We start from the raw sequence: 9,734 nt of genomic DNA, 5'->3' as shown, positions 1-9,734 counted from the left end.
AATAAAAAAAAAAAAAAAAAAAAAAATCCTAGATTACATTCACTGGGATTTGGAATCCCTTCCAGCAGATGGTGCCCTAGGCAGCTGCCTTGGTCGCCTGTGCCCAGGACAGAAGACAGAGGCCTCTGTCCGCTGATGGACAGAGGGGGAGACAGGGCACCAATTCATGACAGCCATTTTTAAACTACAAACTGTTACTCTATTCATCTTTTAAACTTTTGTAAAAGTGGTCATTTAATTAGGATAAAGCCATTTTTACAAAAAAAATATATATAAAAAAAGTTTTTTCCTTGGATGTATTTTCTGCAGAGCGGCAGGAGTTCTGTTTTCCAATTTGTCTCTGAGTTGTGGCCGGGACCGTTGGTGCAGGGCAACCCCACCCTCTCTTACTCTCCCTGAGACCTCAGAGCAGGGAGCTTATGGCCCCGCCCAGCATATGTTCTATGTCACAAATAAGTTTTTTTTTCAAACAGCAATTTGAATGAAAAAATACTCGGAAATGCAATTTCATATTAATTTTCCTTATCTATGTCTCACAAAAAATGGCTCAAGAACATGTTAAAACACTAAAAACCAGGTGGATCTCTGAGGAATTAGGAAACAACAAAGGATGTAGGAGTGCTGAATGCATGTGGCATAACATTCTGTAATGAATTGATTGAAAAGAAACAACTAATTCTAGAAGATGTCTGTCTTCTACCTTAGACTATTCAATTATCCATGAAACACTACCCTATTATGATGCTGATTTGAGAGCTCTGGTGGTTCTAGGACCTGTGCTGTCCAGGGCAACAGATGAGCAAGACGATGGCAAGTTCAGAACCGCTCTGTAGATTTGTAAAGTCTCCTGGACTGACTTCTCAGGTCAAAGGTGATTGCCTCAGCGGCCCAATCGGCAAACTCAGACACTGGAATGTCTCCTCGCGGAGAGGGAAGCAGTCCGAACAGACATTTCCCTCCAAGGCTAGAGGGCTGCAATACCAGGGTGTCAGTTGGAGAGTGTGATTGACAGGCGGACAGTTTCAGCGACTGAAGGAATCTGGTCGCTGGACTGACAGTCAAAGTGAACTGAGCCTCAAACCAAAGCTTTAGATTTATAATTTATGTTGCAACCCTCAGCTTTGGGTCACAACTGAAAGGACAAGGTTCCAGACACAAAGAGCTGGAATAAACTTCCTCCTCGGAGTGGTAGGGTGCATACCTTTTTAGACACCCCCTGGGTATCTCTCTAAGGAGGTCCTCCACCAGGAGGAGGTCCAGGGTCAGACTCCGGATCCACTGGAGGGACTATGCTTCTAATCTCACCTAATTCTGTGGGGAGAGGTCTGGGATTTAGCTCAGATATGGGAGATAGACGAATGGACCATTTCATGAATTCTGGTTTATTTAATCTCTTTACCAATCAGACATGTGGGGAGTTTGTAGTCCACTTCTAAAGTAAGACTAAAATTTAGAGAACAGACATTTATCTTCGGCCTTCTGTAGACAATCTCTCTGAAGTCAGAAGACACCACAGAGTTTTCTTCTGGTTGATGTTTCAATGCTTTAAGAAATCCTAAAGATATTCTCTAGATCCCACCCTCCTCTCATTTCCTGTGTTTATGACATCCAGGATTGATTGCTGCAATATCTGTTTTTGTTTAGAATAGCTCAGTACAGCAGAACATCTTTGACCAGGATCAGAAAGAAGAAATGCATTCTTGGAACTATTTTAATACAATAAATGCAAACTAAAAATTCAATAAACATTTTATTGCAGTGGCATATTTTTCACTTCTAAACATAAAACACTAATACGTCTAATTATGTTTTTACCCAAATTACTGTCAGTTTTCCTAGTTAGCCTGTTGTCGACAACATGTCTTGTCTGGTAGTGCCTCCTGATATATAACTCCTTGAAACTAGCTAAAGTGTCAGAAGGTTTGTCTCAGTCTTGTCTCCCGAGCCTTAGGCAGCGCACCGAGCCTCGCTCAGTGCGAAGTGTTGTTTGTGCTGCATTCCCAGCATTACTGAGCATTATCATTCCGACCTGACCTTCTGTTTTCTTGACCCCAATTCTGCCCCGACCTAAACCTGAACTACAATATCAAAATCTGATACCCTAAACTCCTAAGCTTGTGATTGACTTCTGAGTTTGCAATTATGACATTAAAGTTCTTGTTTTCATATTTGGTTCTTTATTTTTGATCAATGGCCATTTTACTACTTTTCTATGATTTTAACCCCTTGACGCTCATTGATGTCAAATACGCATCAAACCACTTCGGCTCCAAATTTATCTAAATTGAGCATCTGCTTGAAAGCAAAAACGCAAGTTACATTTTTGTCATAGCAGGAAATAAATTCAGATGTCAATGATTTTAACAAACTTTCTGCGTTTTTCATTTTTGGCTTGATATATCTGAGCTGATTTGATCTAAGTTAAAACCAAAAACTTGGTGAGTATTTGTATTATTTACAGAAGAAACTTCTAAATTAAAGGAGTGTGATGCATGATAAAGGGACAATCCTCTATTTTTGAGAAGATTGCATTGAAATTTATAGGGGAGGGGTCACAAGCGAGGCGTCGAGGGCAGAAAGAAAATACAGAGGAGGGAACAAAGGAAGTAAATGAATCTATCTCCTGTTTGAAGGTGGGAGTCTCCTCTCAGAGTGGTAAAAATGGGATGTAATGAAGGAGGGGGGGTGGAGGGTGTTCAGCTGCTGTGCTGAGGGAGGGGTCAAGGTTGCCGCCCCCCCATAAGGCATTCTTCTGCTTGGATAAACAGAGCGGCATTGTGAGGCAGGTGGTCTGACAGTTTTGGGCACAGAGGAATCTCCCAGCTGCTGCTGGAACAATTCATCCAGCAGGTTAGACCCCATCAACACCCCCACGGCCGCACGCCCCCCAACACAAACCCACGGTCAGATTTAGACTTCACTAAATCTGCGCGTCATGGAAAGCTCCGGCGACGGCTCAAGTCCTGAGGACTGAGGCAGAAGGCCTTTAGAACATCCGCTGACTATCGATTTGGTGATCAGACAGCCAGCAAAGCCAAGAGGGCCCATATGGTTTAAAAGTGGCAGAAAATGCGGGTCCGATTGGGTTTGTCTGCAGTTTCTGTGGTGCCCCCCCTGTGTTTACCCACATTGATTGACGTGGGGATTCAGTGGGTTAGCTTGCTATGCTAGCAAGCTGCCTATGGACAGAGTAGCGTGCTAGCGAGCTCCATTGTAGCATGCTCCCAAGCTCCGCTGTAGCATGCTAGCAGGCTCCGCCGTAGCATGCAAGCAGGCTCCATTGCAGCATGCTAGCGGGCTCCTCTGTAGCAAGCTAGAAAGCTAATCTGTTTCGAGGTAGTGAGCTCCATTGTAACATGCTCGCAAGCTCCTCTACAGTGAGCTCCGCTTAAGCAAGCTCCATAGCAGCATGCTAACGAGCTCCACTGTAGCGAGCTAGCAAACTCCTCTGTATAGCGCTAGCAGCTTCACATTAAATCCTTGCATTTGTCTATCCATAGTCTGAATGTGGTGGAGAGCTCTGCAGAACTTTGAGGGCCTCAGGAAGGACAAATCTTCCGTTTTGTCGACATTCCCTGTGGTGAGAACACGAGAACCTCGCATCTTTGAGGCGATCACTTGCTGTCCAGGTTTTTGAGCCCATAAGGAAGTTCCTCAGGAGGTGTTTGTGAAGTCTGAGTTTAGCTGTTGAGGCCGCGGTGGTCTTCTGTCAGCATTAATAGTTTCTGAGCCTCCAGAAACATCAGAAAGCAGCACCTCGTTCCAGTGGGGCGAGCCTGAGCCTGCCGGGACAGGTCGGTCGCTGATCTGAAGAAAGATGTTCACCAGTTACAGTGTTTTTAGAGAAAGGGGGCGGGGCCTCTTGGGAGATCAGGGCCAGACACGTGCCAGATGCGTGTAGACCTTGGAGGGAAGCCAGAGACGGAGATAAACGGAGGAAGGAGCTTGAAAAAGATGTTCAGGAGCTTCTTTTGCTGCAGCTGACAAACAAAAACTGTCGTTGTGATGCTTTCAGTGGGACAGCCTGCTTTCACAGCGGGATGGGGGGGTCTCTTGCTAGAACAGCTGCAGATTGAATCCAATCAACACCTATTAGCACCTGAACCTCCTGGACTCCCAGCTCATTTAACAGCACAAACACCAGCAGCAGCTCCTCCTCCTGCCCGCCGTGCGCGTGTCCATGTGTGGGTGTGTGAGGCAGGGTCGCGCCCTCCACAGGGGGAGTGTTTATTGAAGAGGGGAGAACAGGAGCAGGAGGAGTGCTTCCTTTTCGTCTGCTCCTGCAGCTCTAGCACCAACACTAAAACAACCGGTGAGGGAGCGTTTTGTGAGTCGTTGGCGTGAGTCTGAGTGGAGGAGCGGACTGGAGGTTTGGAGCAGCGAGGAGGTCAGAGGAAGGTAGGAGCAGCTTGTTTTTTGAAGTTGTTGCGTTTAAATGTGATGGATCGTAAACTGTATGAACCTGCAGCCAAAACCCAGATTCCTCTGGGAGGCAAACTTCCCCAGAATGAGCCTCCCTTCTCAGAGCTTCCAGCAGGGGGCGCAGCAGGTGACACACTATCTCTAAAGGAGATGAGTGATTTCAAAGACTCACTTTTCTGAAAATGGTGTTTTTAACATGTATTTGTGGTATATGTATCACAATATACAGAACATCAGGACAGTACCAGAACAATTTTTCACTTTTTTTTAAGACTATGACTTAAAGACTCCACCTGACCGTTAATGTGTCTTTCACTGTAATAAAATGATAAAAATTAATTTTATTTAATGATCACAACTAGGGCAGAGTTGATAAAATCAATTAAACAATTTGAATTGATCTAACCTTGATAGATCAATAATCGATCCATAAAAATAGAGATCGATTCCAAGCATAATGCTAAAGTCTGCTAGCTTGATGCTAACATATAATGGAATTTCCCATAGGACAGCTAATGCTAACGCTCGGTCAAACTAAACACACATTGCTGACTAAATTAACATCTTTATATGAATTTTTCAAATTCTTTTAAGGAAATATTTTTTAAGTAACCATTTGTGGTCTAAAACATCGTTTTTTACTCGTACTTTCTTCTTCTTCTGGATTAAGGTGTAATGCTACAGCGACATCGCCATCTAGTGGCCAAACTGAAACGTCTTCCAGAAGACGCAGAACAATTGTTGGAGCTTCTCCATTTGAGAATCCATGTAACACTGTATGCTATTAACAATCTCACTATTATTTCACTAATACGTTTAACAGCATCAGTACTGTATCAGATTAATATAAATATAGTCGATTATTAATGTATTTCTAAACAAATGTGTCTAAATGTGTAAACTCTAAATTGAGTTGAAGAGGCTCAGTGTGCTGCCAACTTGTGGCCGGAGGTTTAATTGGAAAACAAAAGCAAGACCTTGAAGAACGCTTTTAAATAATTCATTAAATATCGGCTAGTCAGCATTTCAAAACGGCTCAAGTATTGCCAAATTAAATATTGAGATACATCGCCGAATCAAGTTTTTTTTCCCTTACACTCCTAGTGTGTAAACAGAGAGCTCTCAGCAATGGGAAGTGGAGGCGGGGTTGCACCACGCCAACAGTCGCAACTCCGAGATGAACTTCTAATGAACTCCTGTCGCTCTGCAGAAATTATGTCCTAGATTACAACTTTTTTCTTTATCTTGGCTAAAAGCGACAAAATCATAATTTAAAAACCAATAGAAACACAGAAAAGAGATAAAAAATCAATCAGAAGGACAAACACGAATCCAAAGGAACTCCCAGAATCCCCTGAGAAAACGCTGACTGTTCCTGATCACCTCACAATTTATCATCTCTTCTACATGCTTTTCATTTCCTGGTATCCTCGAGGTCTTCCTCCTTTATGTCCTAACATAAGGCAGGAAAACTCTATGAACTCGACCTGTTTCAGTAAATACTGCGACTAAATTTAAAGAAATAGTTCAAATGCTCTCTGTCACCTGTCACTACAGTGGAGGATAACTCATTGGTCTTTACTGCTGCACAGGTGGGTGTTGATGGTTTTACAGCATTTCAAAATAGGATCTGTAACCCCCAGTTAAGAACATATAAACTTAAATAACTGTGAAAAGGAATCAGTATCTACAAAGTTAAAACATTTTTACATCTGGACAGACGGTGACATCTAAGAAAACCCTGAAACTACAGTACTTGCTGTTCCTGATGAGTTAGTTTAGTACTAGACCCGGATTGACGGTTTTCCTCTAAAACTGAAGACTTCATGATCTACGATGCAATAAAACAAGAGGAATATTTTAGAATAAACTTTCAAATGCTTCAGGATTTACTGCTTCAATCCTCCAGAATCACTTCTGAACCAGCATCAGTAATGTCTTCCTGATCATCTCCAGTTCATCTCTTGGATTTGATTTCAACCTGAATGTTTCGAGGAATTTACAGAGTATTCCGTGTTTAATAGACCAGATTTATATTGTCTGTCTGTGTTTTCAGACTCCTCACAATTTCAAACTTCTAGTAAGAATTTTCATCCTATTTACAAGTTTTAGCTAATCACAGTTCTGTCTTGTGCATGTGCACTACGGCGAAAGGTAAAAACAACAACATTGGAGGAGCAGCTCCTTTTTTTTCATATTTACGTTCTGGTATTTCGTATATGGAAAGAATTTAATATTATTTTCAACCAACAAAAGTAGAATGTTTGTAAATGTTGGCTCTGTTCGCCAACCTTCCTGTTGTCATAAGACCTTTCTACCAATCAATGGATGTCATCTTATGATGACAGTAGCTCCGCCCATAACTGGTCCGTTCCATTTTTCTATGGACCAACAACCAACGGGCGGCTTATACCAATGGGGTACAAGTCAGTCTTGCTTAATGGGCCTGTTTTATAATGGAAAGGCTCGAAGTCCTTCCCCAGTCCAGTCCAGTCCAGTCCGGACCACTCCGTGGAAACGAGGCATTAGTTGCATCAACTGGAACTGGTTTACAGTCGAAAATCTCTGATAGATTCCAGTTTTTTTATGTAAACGATGAGTCTTCCTTTCACAGCAATCAGTCATGGTGTACCACAGGGCTCTGAGCTTGGTCTGGTCCTGTTTAGTCGAAACTTGGGTAACACTCTGTATAATATTGTTACTCTGATGATTCAGCTATTAAACCAGGAGATGAATCAAAGTTTATGAGATTACCAAGTGTCTACTATTTTTTTAATTTGTCCTGTTTTGATGTTATAATTGGGTTATGAATCTCCTGACACATGAGGAGTATATTTATATAAACCCCTTTTGCATTTGAGGCTAAACTTTATTTACATTAATTATATTTGGACTTTTCTTTTGGTGGACCGGACAGAATAAAGAAGGGAGTAAAAGATGGGGGACAGGGGTACAAAAACAGCGAAAAAAGGGGTCAAGAAGTTGGAGAAAAAACAATAAATAAAACAGGAGGAGAAGAATTACAAAAAAAAGACAACAAACTCCTGAAGGTTGATCATTTTTACGGTCAAACATAAACTGTTGGCGTTTCCTTTATGTGTGGACAGACTTCACTACTATCACCCCTAAAACTGAAACTGGAGAAAGGTAGCTTCCCCTCTCTGGGTGGGCGGAGTTCTCCTACTCCAGGTAGAGAAGTCTAAGTATCTTGGGGTCTTGTTTACAAGCGAAGGAAGATAAGAGCTTGAGATCGACAGGAGGATTGGTACCGGTCCGTTGTGGTGAAAAGAGAGCTGAGCCAGAAAGCAAAGCTCTAATTTACCAGTCAATCTTCGTTCCAGTACTCACCTATGGTCATGAGCTCTGGGTCAAGACCCCAAAAAACGAGGTCCCGACTACAAGCGGCTGAAATGAGTTTCCTTAGGAGGGTGGCTGGACACTCCCTTGGAGATAGAGTCACCTGGAGAGAGCTTGGAATAGGGCCACTGCCAGAAAAGCAAGTTGAGGTGGCTCGTGCATCTGGTCCGTATGTCTCCCTGGATGCCTCCCTGGGCAGAGGCCCCGGGGACGACCCAACGCCTTAGGGTCTCCCAGAGGAGCTGGAGGAAGTGACCTGGGAGATGGAAGTCTGGGCATCTTTGCTGAGACAGATCATGACCCGGTCCCAGATGAGTGGAAGAAGATGGATTGACAATGAAAAGATGGACATGAAGGCTCCTCCAGGAAGGCTGAAGACGTAAACACATCTCCGACTTCTCCCACCTGCTTCCTGGTTGACCCTCTCAAAATTGGAAAAATATCTTGGAGACACAGAATCCTTGTTGATAAAGTTTGTTTACCCATTCTTCACCAAGGCATTTCCTTTGAATGTATGCATCATTGTTCCAGTCACTAACGTGTTTGTCTTTTGTCTTAAAACAGATGTTTCCATGTTTTTCTTGTCCTCTTACTCTCTTGTTGTTGCAGTTCCAAACAAATATCGTTGATTCTTGATTTGGTCTGTGCTCGTCTTGTGTTCTTACTGTCGAGTTTACTGACATCCTGTTTTGTCTTGAGATTTTGAGTTTGTCCATCTCAGAAGTTTGTCTGGTTCTGGTGTCACAATGACTTGTTTATCTTGTTTGTTTGATAAGAGATGTTTTGGAGATTTGGGGGTTTTCCTCTTTGCGATTGTGTATTTTCCATGATGGCGTTTTACTGTCCTCTGATCACAGTAGATTATCTCTGTTTACATTTCTTCTCACTGTGGAGAAGGCAGATACTATTCGGTTAGACCAGCGGTCCCCAAACTACGGCCCATGGGTCGAATCCGGTCCTCCTCCACATTTGGGCCGGCCCCCAAACACTATCATCACTTCATTTTTTTTTTTTTTGGTCAATCTGGCCGATTGAGACCCAAATAAAATAGGACATTTTATCCCACCCTTTTTGCAGTCTGAATATGACGGGAGAGGAAAGACTTTTTATTGGTTTAATTGTGTGAGTGCTGTGAAGCATTCATAAGGATTCACTTTTTCTCTATTTCTTTATTATTATTATTTTTCTTCCATGTGGTTTTTAAACGTCCATCGCTCTTCAGCTCTTTTTATGCTAGCTTTTTCCACTGTTTTGGCAATTACTAAGGATTTCTAGGCTATTTTGGGGTTTAGCTAATATTTTAGCCTCAGGGACACTGTTTTGGCTAATTTAGGCTTTTTCTCATTTTTTTAGGCTAATTAGCTAAATTAGCAATTTTCTTCAGCTTTTAGGCTAATTTGGAGTTTAGCTAATATTTCAGCTATGTGCTAGATGTTTTGGCCAAATTAGACATTTTCCATTTTTTCTCGGCTAATTTGGCATTTAGCTGATATTTCCACTACATGCTAGCTGTTTTTGCTAATCTAAGCCTTTTCTTCTGTTATTTAGAATAATTTGGAGTTTAGTTAATATTTCAGCTTTATACTAGCAGTTTTAGCTAAATTAGAAATTTGGTCCCGTTTTTTAGGCTAATTTGACATTTAGATAATATTTTAGCGTCAGGGACGCTGTTTTGGCTAATTTAGGCTTTTTCTCATTTTTTTAGGCTAATTAGCTAAATTAGCAATTTTCTTCAGCTTTTAGGCTAATTTGGAGTTTAGCTAATATTTCAGCTATGTGCTAGCTGTTTTGACCAAATTAGACATTTTCCATTTTTTCTCGGCTAATTTGGCATTTAGCTGATATTTCAGCTACATGCTAGCTGTTTTTGCTAATTTAAGCTTTTTCTTCAATTTTAAGGCAAATTTGGAGTTTAGCTAATATTTTAGCTTTATGCTAGCAGTTTTAGCTAAATT

General features: G+C 41.8%; 1 protein-coding gene across 1 annotated transcript in view; it reads left to right on the top strand.

Moving 5' to 3' along the window:
* Window positions 1-3,854: 3,854 nt before the first annotated feature.
* Window positions 3,855-9,734, top strand: part of dlk2 (delta-like 2 homolog (Drosophila)) — a 16,642-nt gene continuing 10,762 nt past the window's right edge. The window contains exon 1 of the mRNA XM_024296528.2: window positions 3,855-4,398. The gene's annotated coding sequence lies outside the window, so the exon portion shown is untranslated. The remainder of the gene's footprint in view (window positions 4,399-9,734) is intronic.

This window comes from Oryzias melastigma, linkage group LG15, assembly GCF_002922805.2.
Source record: "Oryzias melastigma strain HK-1 linkage group LG15, ASM292280v2, whole genome shotgun sequence".
In the NCBI taxonomy this organism is placed as follows: Eukaryota; Metazoa; Chordata; class Actinopteri; order Beloniformes; family Adrianichthyidae; genus Oryzias; species Oryzias melastigma.
Note: the sequence above shows the minus strand (reverse complement) of the source record. Positions and strands in the feature narration are given on the sequence as shown.